The sequence below is a fragment of the Haliotis cracherodii genome, unplaced genomic scaffold (genome assembly GCF_022045235.1).
Source record: "Haliotis cracherodii isolate W230 unplaced genomic scaffold, xgHalCrac1.p SCAF_8, whole genome shotgun sequence".
NCBI lineage: Eukaryota > Metazoa > Mollusca > Gastropoda > Lepetellida > Haliotidae > Haliotis > Haliotis cracherodii.
This window is the reverse complement of record NW_027266341.1, coordinates 20,989,219-21,006,297: the sequence shown is the minus strand read 5'-3', so window position 1 is coordinate 21,006,297 and position 17,079 is coordinate 20,989,219.

Below are 17,079 nucleotides of genomic sequence, written 5' to 3'. Positions count from 1 at the left end.
AGTGGGATACTAGCCTTTCGAAACTTCGCCTCTGCTGAAATTAAAGTTGTTTCCCTCTGTGTCTACTTTGTCATCCGTCAACTTCTCAGCAATGCTTATCAAACAACAATGATAAGTAGAGTGTTGTTCCAACACAAGGCTGACGTTTGAAGCTTCTATAAGTCTGAGGATCTTGCACTCACATAGTCTCAGAGGTGCCTTCCCTATTTATGCCCTGTCAATATCTGGATAAAATAGGAGTAATTTTGACAGTTACATTTGACAGTTACATTTGACAGTAACAACCCTAGCAACCCGGCGAAGTAAGTTAGTCTGTTTTTTGTTTCAAACTTCTTTTGCCATCTGCCATTGCGAGCAACATCATTGCTATTTGTAGTACTAGCCAGTGCTCATGTCATTAACATTTGGAATAACAATCACATACTTTCAGTGTTATTTGATTGAAATCAGAATCTCTCAATTTTTTTAATCGAAAGTAATATTAATTACGAATTCCCTACCACATACTTCCAGGCATGATGTCAAGTTAACCTACAAGAAAATAACACGCAATGTGACGAAAACTACTTAAGGTTCACTTCTTTTTTAACAAACTGATTTTTATATTTTTAGATTAAAATTGTAACGATTACTGCAACATTGTCATGGTAGGCACCTCAGCAATCTGAACATTTCCCCTGTTAAAAAAAATGCATCAAAATAATCCAGTGCTGCTTCTGAGGCAGCCTTTGCACGCAAGTCCTGGAACATGATGGGTCATAAAAACTAGATTAAATTTGAATTCGGAAACCAAGTTATGATAACTCAAAATGCTCTGTTCTGATTCGTAAAAGTTTAACTCTATATCTATAGCATTATATTTATCACACATGTTAATGTTTATACATAGAAAATATCTCGGCTTCAAAATGCATTTGTCTTCCTCTTTTGTGGAAATAATGACACACTCTTGATCTAGTTCTTTAAACTGATGTTAGGAAGCCATTTGCTGGTGACATTTCAAGAGAAGGTACATGTGTTATGATTTTACCACCATTTTCTCTTTCTGATACAAGTTTGGTTTTTAACCTTTTCCAAATATGTTTGCCAAGCATGTACACATTACTTATTATCGAAGGTGATGACAATACCTGCGCTCTCAGCTATCTCCTGACTTTTCAACATCCAGCAAGGGTCAATCAATGCCATCCTAGTCAAAGAAGGTGATGCTACAACAAGCTACCTCTCTTCCCTCAAGCAACAAGTAACATATTGTAAAATTCCAATTATTTTGCTTGTTGCTTGAGATATGAAACTTCAAATCTCTGACACTGGACTCTGAGGCCATCATTATTGACTTCATTACTACTTATTGCCAACAGAAACATGCTGTCAGAGCACTTCAACCAACACATGAAGTTTGTTGTTTAACGCCGCACTCAGCAATATTCCAGCTATATGACGGTGGTCTGTAAATAATTGCGTCTGGGCCAGACAATCCAGTGATTGACAATCCACACAATTGGGATACGATGACATGCATCAACCAAGTAAGTGAGCCAGACCACCCGATCCCATTAGTCGCCTCTTACAACAAGTATAGTCAGTCGCCTTTTAGAGAAAGCATGGGTTGTTGAAGACCTATTCTTCCCCGGATGACACATGGAAGTATGAATGCACAGTGAACAAAAATTCACAAGCATGACTTCAGCTCTAATGACATATCAGATTTATATCAGAGGAAAACCACAGTGATAACATTCTTACGATGTATCGCTTTGGTGAAACTTTCAAGATTTGTGGCAAATTCATAACAAAACCAGGTGCTTTACTATTGAAGGGTTCTAACGAGAAGTCTCATGCCACCTCTACCCAAAGTTGAGTGAGTGAGTACGGTTTTACGCCGCTTTTAGCAATATTCCAGCAATATCACGGCGGGGGAGAGCAGAAATGGGCTTCACACATTGTACCCATGTCGGGAATCGATCCCGGGTCTTCGGTGTGACGAGCGAACGCTTTAACCACTAGGCTACCCGACCGCCCCCACCCAAAGTTTAAACACATCCATGACGTTATACTATTGTTTGATCACTCCATTATTTTTCAGGAATGGACAGTTGATTGTGTTCGCTGCCGCTGTGGCACATGCACCATCACGAGCTGATCTTTACAATGCTTGTTTTATGGCTCTTTAGAATGGTTTATCAAAACCTAAGAGTAGAGATGTGTTTTAAGTAAGGGAATACCCTTGAAACTCCCCATTACTTAAAATAATGGGCCGCGGCTACATTATTTTAAAGGACTGGAGACTTACTCAGTTACACTCTACAGAAAAGGTGTCATGGATGTGATCCTGTACTATATCGACCATATTTTTCATTTTCAATAATCTAGTTATAGAGAACCTCACCTGACTGCCTTTTGATATCAAATATATGAAAATGAGTCAATAACTAAACTCTGAGGCTTGTCGTATGTTGACATAAATTTAATATCAAAAGACACAAGGGCAGGATGTTTTAGAATTTAGAATTATTAATCATAATAAGAATGTATTAAATTTTTAAAATCAATTTGCTGTTTAAAATCATGCTTTAAATTGATAGCACTTCACGACTGTTCTAACTTGAAGAGGGTACTTGGTGTGACTCCTACACAACCCAAGTCGATGACAGCTTTTCCAAAGCACATATATTTTTGCAAAGCGCTTGGCCTAAGGGAAGTAACTCTAAATTACCATGTGTGGTAATATTTACCTTATGACATATCAACAAGAACATATCAGAAAGTGATGTCAATCTATAGGATTGCTATGTTTTAAAGTCACATTGAAACAAAACTGTTTAATATTTGAACAGTTATTTAGTGTCAATGTGTCATGATCCTTGATCGTGGGTTTGAATCCCAAATTCATCCAGATTATGATCCTTGGTTTATCAGCACCATACTGTGATTGTGGGTTTAACAAAAGTGGTTAATGTCAAAGGCTTGGATCACTTCAAGCTTTCCGACATCACGTTTCTGTTCATATTATTCATGTACTGTTCAAAGCTGTTTAACCCAACTCATTCACTTTCCGAATGGAAGTGCAAAATTTATTGTTTGCTTTATGATCCATGCAGCTATTGGAGTAGGATACTCAAATGACCATTTCAAAATATTTCTTGCAATCAAAATAAAAGTACTTCCTTTCACAATTAAAACTCAATCAATTATTCATTCAGTGAGTACATCTATAAATCTACATTGTGCTCTCTTCTTATAACATTTAGCAAAACTAATCGCTATTAATTCTCTTCAGACTTTTAATCAATGCTGGCCCATGAAATGGAGTCAACATGGCTACAAGTTCATAATTAGCATTGTTCTGTGCTAACATTGTTGCAACACGATATGTTCATTACCCTGATTGAGTATGGTGTCTTGTGACAGGGAGGAGACAACTGGCATTCTCGCTACATCAAATCTAATTTCACAACAGCACTCTATCTTCAGCAAAGTGTTAGAAATAAAAGGAAAGTGTCAAGTATCGACTGAAACAAAAAGTCCATGCCAAAATTTGAAACATATTTGAAACTAAAACCAACAATACCACTTTACTGGACTGGCACATAATAAAGAGCCCAATGAAGAATAACAGTTTACTTTCTGCCAACTGCAACAGTGAGTGAGTGAGTGAGTGAGTGAGTGAGTGAGTGAGTGAGTGAGTGAGTGAGTGAGTGAGTGAGTGAGTGAGTGTTGTTCAACGCTGCATCAGCAGAAATACTGCAGCAGGCTGAATCCTCAAGCATGGCAACACAGTTATTCATAACATGAGCAACAATCCATGCTGCAGGGGCATCATGCCACAATCCACAATTAACAGGCATCATGACACAATCCACAATTAACAGGCAGCATGACACAATCCACAATTAACAGGCACCCGGACAATTAACCTGCATTATGACACAATCCATACTGCAGGGGCATCATGACACAATCCATACTGCAGGGTCATCATGACACAATCCACAATTAACAGGCATCATGACACAATCCACAATTAACAGGCACCCGGACAATTAACCTGCATCAGGACACAATCCATACTGCAGGGGCATCATGACACAATCCACAATTAACAGGCATCATGACACAATCCACAATTAACAGGCATCATGACACAATCCACAATTAACAGGCATCATGACACAATCCACAATTAACAGGCACCCGGACAATTAACCCGCATCATGATACAATCCATACTGCAGGGGCATCATGCCACAATCCACAATTAACAGGCACCCGGACAATTAACCCGCATCATGACACAATCCATACTGCAGGGGCATCATGCCACAATCCACAATTAACGGGCATCATGACACAATCCACAATTAACAGGCATCATGACACAATCCACAATTAACAGGCATCATGACACAATCCACAATTAACAGGCATCATGACACAATCCACAATTAACAGGCATCATGATACAATCCACAATTAACAGGCATCATGACACAATCCACAATTTACAGGCATCATGACACAATCCACAATTAACGGGCATCATGACACAATCCACAATTAACGGGCATCATGACACAATCCACAATTAACGGACATCATGACACAATCCACAATTAACGGGCATCATGACACAATCCACAATTAACAGGCATCATGACACAATCCACAATTAACAGGCATCATGACACAATCCACAATTAACAGGCATCATGACACAATCCACAATTAACAGGCATCATGACACAATCCACAATTAACAGGCATCATGACACAATCCACAATTAACGGGCATCATGACACAATCCACAATTAACGGGCATCATGACACAATCCACAATTAACGGGCATCATGACACAATCCACAATTAACAGGCATCATGACACAATCCACAATTAACAGGCATCATGACACAATCCACAATTAACAGGCATCATGACACAATCCACAATTAATGGGCATCATGACACAATCCATGCTGCAGTGGCATCATGACACAATCACTTGCCCAAGGAGACACCACATGTGTTACAAGTGCTTCAGAGTGGTGAAGGACCGGCACCCTAGAAACTCTTGGAAGCCAAGCTGCCGAAACATGGTCACCGATCCAAGGACTCTTCGTGAACGGCGCTGCTTAACTTCACCTGATTTGAGCGAGTGAGCGAGTTGGGTTTAACGCCGCTTTTAACAGTATTCCAGTTATATCACACTGTGTCAGCTTAATGTGGGCTGAAACCCCGGAAGTGATGCAGGTCTCAGACGTTTACCACTTCAGTGAAACCCACGGGTGCTGACAAACCTAGAGTGAGTGAGTGAGTATGGTTTTACGCCGCTTTTAGCAATATTCCAGCAATATCACGGCGGGGGACACCAGAAATGGTTCACACATTGTACCCAGCCAAACCTAGAAACATAATCTGGGTGAACCAGGATTCGAACCCACAATCATAGGTTTCTGGCGGGCCTAAGGGACGCAACTCTGCACAGCGAATCACGGCGCTTAGACGACTGGGCCACCACATTAGGATTGGTTTGTCAGGCTCTCTGACTGGGCTGATTGTGTTTCATACAGTACCCAATCTCATGGATCACTGCTCATGTTTTCAGTCACTTGTCTGCCCGGTCAGGTCAGATATGGCTCGAATACTGGAGACAGTGGCATAAAACAACATTCACTCATGCCCAATTCTGCCTCTCAGCCTCTCAGATATGAAGACTTAATATATGAAGTTATAATCTATTCATGCATGCAGACATGACACATGATCAAGTGAGTCAGAAATACTTGACAGTTTGGAGCCATACCCTGATGCATTGGGAGACATTAAGATCTCTTTTCATGGAACCCATCTTGACCTATGGTAATTAGGATAATCTAAATATTGAATTGCCGTTACTGGAACCATGCGCACAGAGAACCGATCTGTCAAACTGATCCTCAAGCCAATACTTCAATGACAGGTGAGTATACATATCTACATCCTGAATTCAAACAAGTTCAAAAGTTTGTGTGATGTGAAAACATACTTTACAATTTTCCTGCTCGTCAAAGACTAATTTCCTGCGAATATTTGACATGAGGTACAAAATTGGCAGATCTCTGGAACTTAATTACCAGTTGTATACATGGCTGTTGTATTTCATGAGAGTGAGTGAGTAGGGTTTAACACCACCTTTAACAGTATTACAGCTTAATTTGGGAGGAAAGCCCGAAGTGATGCAGGGCTCAGACTTTAGTAAAAACCCACGGCACGGGTATGTTGCTGACAAACCTTAAAACATAATCAGGGCAAACCAGGACTCGAACCCACAATCATAAATTTTTGGCGTGCTCAAGGAACGCAACTCTGCACAGCGAATGGCGGCGCCTTAGACGATTGGGCCACCCATGACTGGGAAGTATGATTTGATCATTTGCCTGTCTCCTAACCTGTTTTTCAAACTTCAAAGAAACATATTTTAAAAAAACAACATGGTTTCCCTCAGTTGTTCATACAGAAAATGAACTAAAATTAAGCATTATACATTGAGTATACAAAGTAATGGGTGTTCAAATTTCCATTCTGTCTTTTACTACCTTCTACTGCAAATTTCATCTTCTATTTTTTACACTATTAATTTATTTTTTTCATGATGCGGTAATGATCTTTTTATTTTAAATTTTGATACTTCGCCCAAAGTGTTTTCCCAAAGGCTAAGTATTTATATTCTGGGTGGTGCATGCTTCAAGACATATAAAAAAATATCTCTGAAATTAAACAAAAAAATGCGTGTAAAACACAGACATTCTTTTCAGAACATCCAGCTTGTTGAACAATCGGGTTTTTCAAAACCTGAAGCAAAATATTTTGCCATTCTGCATATTACACACTTCATATGTGCAATAATTGGCTGCGTAATGGACAAAAATGATATTTTCAATATGGCTGCCATGGTGTCAATGCTTTAAAATCAGATTGGAACTCCGTGAGCACATTTTAGAGACACTACAGCTGGGATCATTCATGCAAAGTTTCAGTTTCATAGCTCTTGTACTTTCGGAGGAATTGTCGAATAAGCAGTAACACGAAGGTCAGCATGTTTTACAGTCACCATCAGTTTCAGAGCACGTTGAGAATGCAAAAGTTGATGATGGACAGACAATGGACATCAAACCATCAGCATCCTTGACTATGCCGTCACATTAAAACTGAGTGAGTGTGTTGGTCTTAATGCTGCTTTGAACAGTTTTCCAGTTGCATAAAAGCTGGTGAGCTTATGTGGAAGGAAAGCTCAAAAGGATGAAGGTGTTAGACGTGTACTACTTTGGTGAAACCCACGAGCACGGGTATGGTGCTGACAAACCAAGAAACCCAGGATTTGAACCCATCATCATAGGTTCCTGACATGACCAAGGGATGCAACTCAGAACAGCAAATTGCAGCGCCTAAGACAACTGTGCCCCTATCAGGCACAAAAAAAACTTGTCAAAAAAGTTTTTATACACAGTGAAAACTGCAGAGACTTCTGGGATTCCACACCATTAATAATATTTAGTGGTTTACAAGATCGCTGTATTTTAGACAGATATTGCTTAATCTGTCACTTTTTGGATCACATATTCATAAACCTACCAGAGAGTGTTAATATATACACCAGAGAGTGTTAATATATACACCAGACTCGCCAAGATATGTTTATATCACCCGAGAGATCAGAATACCTGACTGAGATGACTTCGGGGCTAGATGTCCCGACAACTTAAAAGTTAATTATGTAGCCCGAAAAATGCAGGAATTCCTGTTCATAATGATGAATAGCTTCAAAGCTCTACGGAGGTTAAACACTGGGTTCAGTTGGATGGAAGTGTAATGTTTATTTGAGGTACTGCCTGCCTGAGTAAGTGAGTGAGTGAATGTTGTTTTAAGCCACAAAAGCTGCATCGAAGTTTCTTGAAAATAATTAAGCTGGAACAAGCAAACCAATGTTTTATACCTTGCACAGCAATCCATGTTGTTTAGATACTATGACAAACAGTCAGCAAGGTCACACAATGTGATCAAGTGACCTTCAGGTTAAGTCTTGGAGGGAATAAAATATAATTTTACAATATCTATAGAGATTTACAAGCATTAGAAATTGGCACTAGTCCTATAGTCCTTGCAAAACTGCCTAATAGTTAAGGAGACTAGCAGCAATATGCCTTTTTAAGGGTTTTCGCAATATGATATCATTATAAGGTTGTTGGTTGGTTGGTTTGTTGTTAAACGCCGCACTCAGCAATATTCCAGCTGTATGACGGCGGTCTGTAAATAATCGAGTCTGGATCAGACAATCCAGTGATTGATATCATGAGCATCGATCCAAACAATTGGGATCGATGACATGCATCAACCAAGTCAGTGAGCCTGACCACCCGATCCCGTTAGTCGCCTTTTACGACAAGCATAGTCACCTTTTACGGCAAGCATGGGTTGCTGAAGACCTATTCAACCTCGGAATCTGCACGGGTTCATTATAAGGACTAGTGGCCTAAGTTTCTATTGCTGGATTTACCCGAGTCATTTATTTGGGGAGCTCTGAGGAAATTCAAAGCCTTAATTGTCGGGGTACCAAGTTAAACATGGGGTCCCTTACTCTACCATAAGTGATATAATATTGCACATGCTTGGTGGTTGTTCAAGATAGTGAGTGAGTGGGTATGGTTTTACGCCGCTTTTTGCAATATTCCAGCAATATCACTGCAGGGGACACCTGAAATGGGCTTCACACATTGTACTCATGTCGGGAATCAAACTGGAGTCTTTGGCGTGACGAGCTGACGCTTAAACCACTGGGCTACCCGACCGCCCCTGTTAAAGATGGATATGAAATAACCCAACTAAAACAATTTTACATGTACCAGACCTAGATGACTGAAGCATTCAGCTGTGTATGGTATTCTTAAAATGATTAAATACAAATATTAATAATACTTGGTACCAAATTATGAAATAGCAGCATTCAAACCTAAACATTCAATCAACTATTCTTTTTCAGTTTGTTTAAATTTTGATGCCTATGAGATAAATCTGACCTAAAAAGAATATAACTGAAAAAAATAGGATCAGTGATCCACCAAACGAAAGATTTGACTGTCATTTCAAATTAAACCTTGAAACTAAATCTTAATTCAACCCTTACAAAACTTGTGATATTTTATAACCATGTTCACCTTAAAATTGCTTGAAGAGGCAGATATTCTTGAAGAACCTGACACTGACATTTGATCGTAAATAGGATATCTCCAGAGTGTTGTGTGATGTTATATATTCAAGTGTCTATGAAAGTGAACAATATCGGCATGGATAGATAAGAAACTATACATTTTTTTACCATAATGTGGACATATTTATTATCAAAAGACACTCAGGGGAGTTCCTTCTGTGTATAATTCTGAATCAATACATATCACCAAAAAACAGACAATGAATATAGTGAGTGAGTGAGTGAGTGAGTGAGAGTGAGTGAGTTAGGTTTAATGCCACTTTTAACAGTATTCCAATTATAACTGGGATTTGAACCCACAATCATAGGTTTCTGGCATGCCCAAGGGACGCAACTCTGCACAGTGAATGGGGGCATCTCAGACAACTGCGCCACACGTGCAGTGTGCAGGGGTGTGTGCAGTGTGTAGGGGTGTGTGCAGTGTGCAGGGGTGTGTGCAGTGTGCAGGGGTGTGTGCAGTGTACAGGGGTGTGTGCAGTGTGTAGGGGGTGTGCAGTGTGTAGGGGTGTGTGCAGTGTGCAGGGGTGTGTGCAGTGTATAGGGGTGTGCAGTGTGTTGGGGTGTGTGCAGTGTGTAGGGGGTGTGCAGTGTGCAGGGGTGGGTGCAGCGTGTTGGGGGGTGTGCAGTGTGCAGGGGGTGTGCAGTGTATAGGGGTGTGCAGTGTGCAGGGGGGTGCGGTGTGCAGTGTGTAGGGGGGGTGCAGTGTGCAGGGGTGTGTGCAGTGTGCAGGGGTGTGTGCAGTGTACAGGGGTGTTTGCAGTGTGCAGGGGGGGTGCGGTGTGCAGGGGTGTGTGCAGTGTGTTGGGGTGTGTGCAGTGTGTTGGAGTGTGTGCAGTGTGTTGGGGTGTGTGCAGTGTGCAGGGGGGTGTGCAGTGTGCAGGGGTGTGTGCAGTGTGTTGGGGTGTGTGCAGTGTGTTGGAGTGTGTGCAGTGTGTTGGGGTATGTGCAGTGTGCAGGGGTGTGTGCAGTGTGTAGGGGTGTGTGCAGTGTGTTTGGGTGTGTGCAGTGTGTTGGAGTGTGTGCAGTGTGTTGGGGTATGTGCTGTGTGTAGGGGGTGTGCAGTGTGCAGGGGTTGGTGCAGTGTGTTGGAGTGTGTGCAGTGTGTTGGGGTGTGTGCAGTGTGCAGGGGTGTGTGCAGTGTGCAGGGGTGTGTGCAGTGTGTAGGGGTGTGTGCATTGTGTTCTGGTGTGTGCAGTGTGCAGGGGTGTGTGCAGTATGCAGGGGGGGGGGGGGGGGGGGGGGTGTAGTGTGTAGGGGGGTGTGCAGTGTGCAGTGTGCAGTGGTGTGTGCAGTGTGCAGGGGTGTGTGCAGTGTGCAGGGGTGTGTGCAGTGTGTAGGGGGGTGTGCTGTGTGTTGGGGTGTGTGCAGTGTTTAGGGGGGTGCATTGTGTTGGGGTGTGTGCAGTGTGCAGGGGTGTGTGCAGTGTGCAGTGTGTTGGGGTGTGTGCAGTGTGTTTGGGTGTGTGCAGTGTGCAGGGGTGTGTGCAGTGTGTAGGGGTGTGTGTAGGGGTGTGTGCAGTGTGCAGGGGTGTGTGCAGTGTGTTGGGGTGTGTGCAGTGTGCAGGGGTGTGTTCAGTGTGTAGGGGGGTGCATTGTGTTGGGGTGTGTGCAGTGTGCAGGGGTGTGTGCAGTGTGCAGGGGTGTGTGCAGTGTGCAGGGGTGTGTGCAGTGTGCAGTGTGCAGTGTGCAGGGGTGTGTTCAGTGTGTAGGGGGGTGCATTGTGTTGGGGTGTGTGCAGTGTGCAGGGGTGTGTGCAGTGTGCAGGGGTGTGTGCAGTGTGTAGGGGTGTGTGCAGTGTGTTGGGGTGTGAGCAGTGTGTTGGGGTGTGTGCCGTGTGTAGGGGGGTGCATTGTGTTGGGGTGTGAGCAGTGTGCAGGGGTGTGTGCAGTGTGCAGTGTGTTGGGGGGTGTGCAGTGTGTAGGGGGGTGCATTGTGTTGGGGTGTGTGCAGTGTGCAGGGGTGTGTGCAGTGTGCAGGGGTGTGCAGTGTGCAGGGGTGTGTGCAGTGTTTAGGGGGGTGCATTGTGTAGGGGGGTGCATTGTGTTGGGGTGTGAGCAGTGTACAGGGTTGTGTGCAGTGTGCAGTGTGCAGGGGTGTGTGCAGTGTACAGGGTTGTGTGCAGTGTGCAGTGTGCAGGGGTGTGTGCAGTGTGCAGGGGTGTGTGCAGTGTGCAGGGGTGTGTGCAGTGTGCAGGGGTGTGTGCAGTGTGCAGGGGTGTGTGCAGTGTGCAGGGGTGTGTGCAGTGTGCAGGGGTGTGTGCAGTGTGCAGGGGTGTGTGCAGTGTGCAGTGTGCAGGGGTGTGTGCAGTGTGCAGGGGTGTGTGCAGTGTGCAGGGGTGTGTGCAGTGTGCAGGGGTGTGTGCAGTGTGCAGGGGTGTGTGCAGTTTGTAGGGGTGTGTGCAGTGTGCAGGGGGGTGTGCAGTGTTTAGGGGGGTGCATTGTGTAGGGGGGTGCATTGTGTTGGGGTGTGAGCAGTGTGCAGGGGGGTGTGCAGTGTGCAGGGTTGTGTGCAGTGTACAGGGGTGTGTGCAGTGTGCAGTGTGCAGGGGTGTGTACAGTGTACAGGGTTGTGTGCAGTGTGCAGGGGTGTGTGCAGTGTGCAGGGGTGTGTGCAGGGGTGTGTGCAGTGTGCAGGGGTGTGTGCAGTGTGCAGGGGTGTGTGCAGTGTTTAGGGGGGTGCATTGTGTTGGGGTGTGAGCAGTGTGCAGGGGTGTGTGCAGTGCGTTGGGGTGTGTGCAGTGCGTAGGGGTGTGTGCAGTGTGTAGGGGGGTGCATTTTGTTGGGGTGTGAGCAGTGTGTAGGGGTGTGTGCTGTGTGTAGGGGTGTGAGCAGTGTGTATAGGGATGTGGGCAGTGTGTGTTGTGAGGTGGTGGGGGTTGGGGTGAAGATGGGTTGTGGGGTGCCTTTTGAAGCAAATTAAACAATTATCCATTCAGACATTTTACCAAAAGTCAAAGTACAACATAAGTTGTAGCAGAATACTGTGGGTTCATGTACCCAGAGTGATCCTGCTACAATGAATTCATCTTACCGACATGTTTTAATATGACATAGAATTCAAACAAATTCAAAATTAATAGAAAACAGTTGTTTGATTAAGCTTAGGTCAACTTGTGCTATGTCACGTGACTCACTCACTGACTGCAGCTTTTTGCTTTGAAGCAGGGTATAAGCAGATCTGTCAACACTCCCGTATTTTGCGGGAGACTCCCGCAATTTAATGAAATCTCCCAGTCTTCCGCATGATGGACTATTTCTTCCGCAAAACAGAATTCTTCACTATTTAAAAAATTCGCCTCCATTGTCCCGTGACTAAAAACAATGGATGGGAAGTTTGTGTCCCGATCTGTCCGGTAGGCTCCCGGATTAGCGAAACTTATCAACTGGTAATTAAATTCATATGGTGAACGATTGAACAATGTAAACTGTTAAGAAACAGGTGCCTGAAGGGTTGAACTTGAAATGAAATATCAGCCAAGTATTCATCACTTTATGAAATGAACTGTTGTCTTCATGTTCTTCGCGTGTTTATTCTTCCATAATTTAAGAACGTAGATACATATGGCCGGTCCAGTTATACATGACTTTATTGGTTATCAGATTTGTCAGAAACTTTGTTAAAACATCAACATACCTCCAAGTTACGTCATTGAACTCTTGGAAAGGAAAACAAAATATGTCCTGCAAGCGCCGTCTTCAGAAACAACACTATGTGTTATTGGTTGATTCGGTAGTCGAAATAACATGGGTTACATGATCAGGCTTCCTCACAGCTAAGGTTTCAAAGTCAAAGTTTAAAAGTGAAATTTATATATTTCCTTCTGACTGACATCATGACTTGTGTGCAAGGCAAATATCAAAATAGAACTTTATCAAATTGCGCGAAAATGTATCGTGTGAATATTTTACACGATTTGATTGGCTAATATTTTGCTTGCGTCCCAGATCTGCAATCTAATTTGCATACAACAGTACTTGTCAACCAATGAGATTGATACACGTCAAGGTCAACAACGACAACGAGACTCATTTCATTCATAAATTGTAGTAAAACATAATAGTAATTCCAAATATGGCATACATTTCTTGGAATGGAATAACGTGAACATTTCGAGGAAATTTAAGAAGCGAAGTAATGGGACTGTCAACAGACTATCGCAGACAGAAAAAAAACAGTATATCTTATTGAAATTAGGGACGGTGATGCTGCATCAGGGTAAATGCATTTGATATTTCTTTGGCGGATTTTGTAACCAACATCGCGCCAAATACTCAGAACGCATCGTAACGAAGCCTGACAACTGGTCGGATTGAACACGTCAACTGGTAAAACTACCAATTGTGAAATTTCAATATCTGTTTGCATTTATCTGAGATCGGAAAGTTATATGGTTAGATTGTGCTGGGTTTATTTTTGGAGGAGGAAAATGCAAACGGAAATTAAGCAAGCTGTACGTATAAGAAACTTATTGATTATTTTTTGTTTTTGGTTTTCATAGTAACATTATTAAAAATGGAAATTGGAAATGATCTATCTTCACTATTTTAAAAATCTCCCCCTTTGGAGGCGAATCTCCCCCATTTTGAAGTCAAATCTCCCACATTGTCATGATGAAGGGTTGACAGGTCTGTATAAGGGATTTATTCTGCCTCTCAGAAATCCATGTGTAGCCTGCATTGCTCGTGGCGGGGTATAAGAGATTTATTCACCCTGCTGAGAAATTTATTTCCCTCCAAGGCTGGACACACAGTATTTTATCAAGATCCCGTGGACCAATCAGATCTCATCATTATGACATGGAGGTATGATAACAACACGTCTCACTCTTTTCATGATATAATTTCAACAAAACCATATGATCACTGCATGTTTCTAATATCACAAAATGCAAACCTTCTTTTCCAAAATCTTAACCCAACTCCAAGAATTTTGTCTTGAGGCACAGCATGTTGATTTGAAAGAAGACTGAAGGTCATAACTAATTTGATGGAACTACCAAACATAAGACTGCCATAATCTAAAACAAATTCATGTCTGTCAACTTCTTAAATTGATGCATTTCTGCTGAGCTCTCCTGTTTGTATACTATTTTTTGTGGTTCCGACTCTGATTATTCAGTTCAACTATTCCCTGTTCAGGCTGACTAAAAACGTTCTCCATTGTACTGAGCAGAGCACACTGGTAGTCTTATTTTGATTCAGATCAATTTGGTGACTTTTTCTTAAAATTATTCTGTGTGTACATCTTCACATTGAAAACTTGAATAAGAATTTCAAACTTTTGAAATCTGAACTTCAAAAGTACATTTCAACATTTGTTGGAGTTGTAATGTTCCAAACATGGAGGTCAGGAGACTTTATTCTATAACTCTTCACAATTTCTTCAACAAGTTTTATAAAACAACAAAACTTGAAAGGATATGGTATACTTGTGCTATTCGTTTCATTATTACTGCAGTAATTTCAGTTGAAAGAAGGTTTTATTGAAAAGGTTTAATTGAAAAGGTTTTCTGAAAAGTATTGAAAGAGTTGAAATGAAACTAGCCATAAATTTTATTTGGATAACTTCAAATTTTGGACATGAAGGCCAGCTTATAATTATAACTGACAATAATAAAATAAAAATTACATGTTTTTGAAACAGTAATTTTGTCAGGAAATGATATGGCAACAACTGTTGACAGCCATGTTTTTTGCTCATATTATTTTCACCAATATGTGAAAAACAAGAGCTGTTAACCAAGTATGAGCTATGGCCCTAGACAAAACGTTTTTAAAATTCCAAGCTTACTAAAAATATCAATTGCTTGTGTCAGACTTTGAAACTTTAACTTTAAAATATCCAACTTCACAGTTTTTCTCTCATTCAGCAGACTCATACTTTCAAAGAAGTGTGTTTAGATAATAAACAACATTCATTGATGTTGTTGTTGGCGGTGGTGGTGGTGGTGGTGGTGGTGGTGATGGTGAAGGTGATGGAGGGGATGGGTGCTATTGCTGACACCATTCATTAAGATCTATTTCAGATTCGGCCAATAAATACGCAAGTTTTGACATTTCTCTTGTCTAAGTGCCAAGATTGGGTTGAGCTCCAGGACCAGTCAGTCCTTGTTAAAGAGACAGTTATGGCACTTTCCAAAAATACAACCCACTCTGTCAGCTCTGATTAATCTTCATTTATGTTATAAGCTAATCATATGTTAGTCTATCCACCGTTTGGAGGGAACATCCATTTTCATTATCACTCACATTGGATTACTATTTCTCCATCTCCTATCTACAATGTCAGTCATGAGTGATTCATAAGTCGCTCAGAGGTATTAAAACAAATATCACACTTCGGTAATCTTAGAGTTTAATAGTGTGAAGAGTGGCAAAATATATGCCACTTCGCAAATCCATATTCCATAAAAATATTTATTTTGAAAATTCACCTCAATTTAGCATATGAAATAACATACCATAAATATTTTTGTGATAATGATGCAAACGATTAGGTTTGATTTGGAGGATGATTGGTTTAAGTAAGTGAGTGAGTGAGTGAGTGAGTGAGTGAGGTTTTACACCTCTTTAAGCAATATTCCAGCAAAATTATGGTGGGGGACACCAGAAATGGGCTTCACACATTCTACCCATGTTGGGATCCAACCTTAGGCATGATGATCTAACACTTTAACCACTAGGCTACCTGAGTAGGATTTGCCTGAGGAGAATTGGTTGAAGGAGGGCTTGTCGGAGGAGAATTGACTGGAAGAGGATTGGTTGGTGGAGATGTGGTTTCAGGACAATTGGTTTAAGGGGTTTGAGGAGGGCTTGTTGGAGGAAAATTAACTGGAAGAGGATTGGTTGGTGGCAATGTGGTTTGAGAACAATTGGTTTAAGGGGTTTGAGGAGGGCTTGTCGGAGGAGAATTAACTGGAAGAGGATTGGTTGGTGGAGATGCGGTTTGAGAACAATTGGTTTAAGGGGTTTGAGGAAGGCTTATTAGAGGAGAATTGACTGGAAGAGGATTGGTTGGTGGAGATGTGGTTTGAGAACAATTGGTTTAAGGGGTTTGAGGAGGGCTTGTTGGAGGAGAATTGACTGGAAGAGGATTGGTTGGTGGAGATGTGGTTTCAGGACAATTGGTTTAAGCGATATGAGGAGGGCTTGTCGGAGGAGAATTGACTGGAAGAGGATTGGTTGGTGGAGATGTGGTTTCAGGACAATTGGTTTAAGGGGTTTGAGGAGGGCTTGTCGGAGGAGAATTGACTGGAAGAGGATTGGTTGGTGGAGATGTGGTTTGAGAACAATTGGTTTAAGGGGTTTGAGGAGGGCTTGTCGAAGGAGAATTGACTGGAAGAGGATTGGTTGGTGGAGATGTAGTTTCGGGACAATTGGTTTAAGGGGTTTGAGGAGGGCTTGTTGGAGGAGAATTAACTGGAAGAGGATTGGTTGGTGGCAATGTGGTTTGAGAACAAATGGTTTAAGGGGTTTGAGGAGGGCTTGTCGGAGGAGAATTGACTGGAAGAGGATTGGTTGGTGGAGATGTGGTTTGAGGACAATTGGTTAAAGCGATATGAGGAGGGCTTGTCGGAGGAGAATTGACTGGAAGAGGATTGGTTGGTGGAGATGTGGTTTGAGAACAATTGGTTTAAGGGGTTTGAGGAGGACTTGTCGGAGGAGAATTGACTCGAAGAGGATTGGTTGGTGGAGATGTGGTTTCAGGACAATTGGTTTAAGGGGTTTGAGGAGGGCTTGTCGGAGGAGAATTAACTGGAAGAGGATTGGTTGGTGGAGATGTGGTTTGAGAACAATTTGTTTAAGGGGTTTGAGGAAGGCTTATTAGAGGAGAATT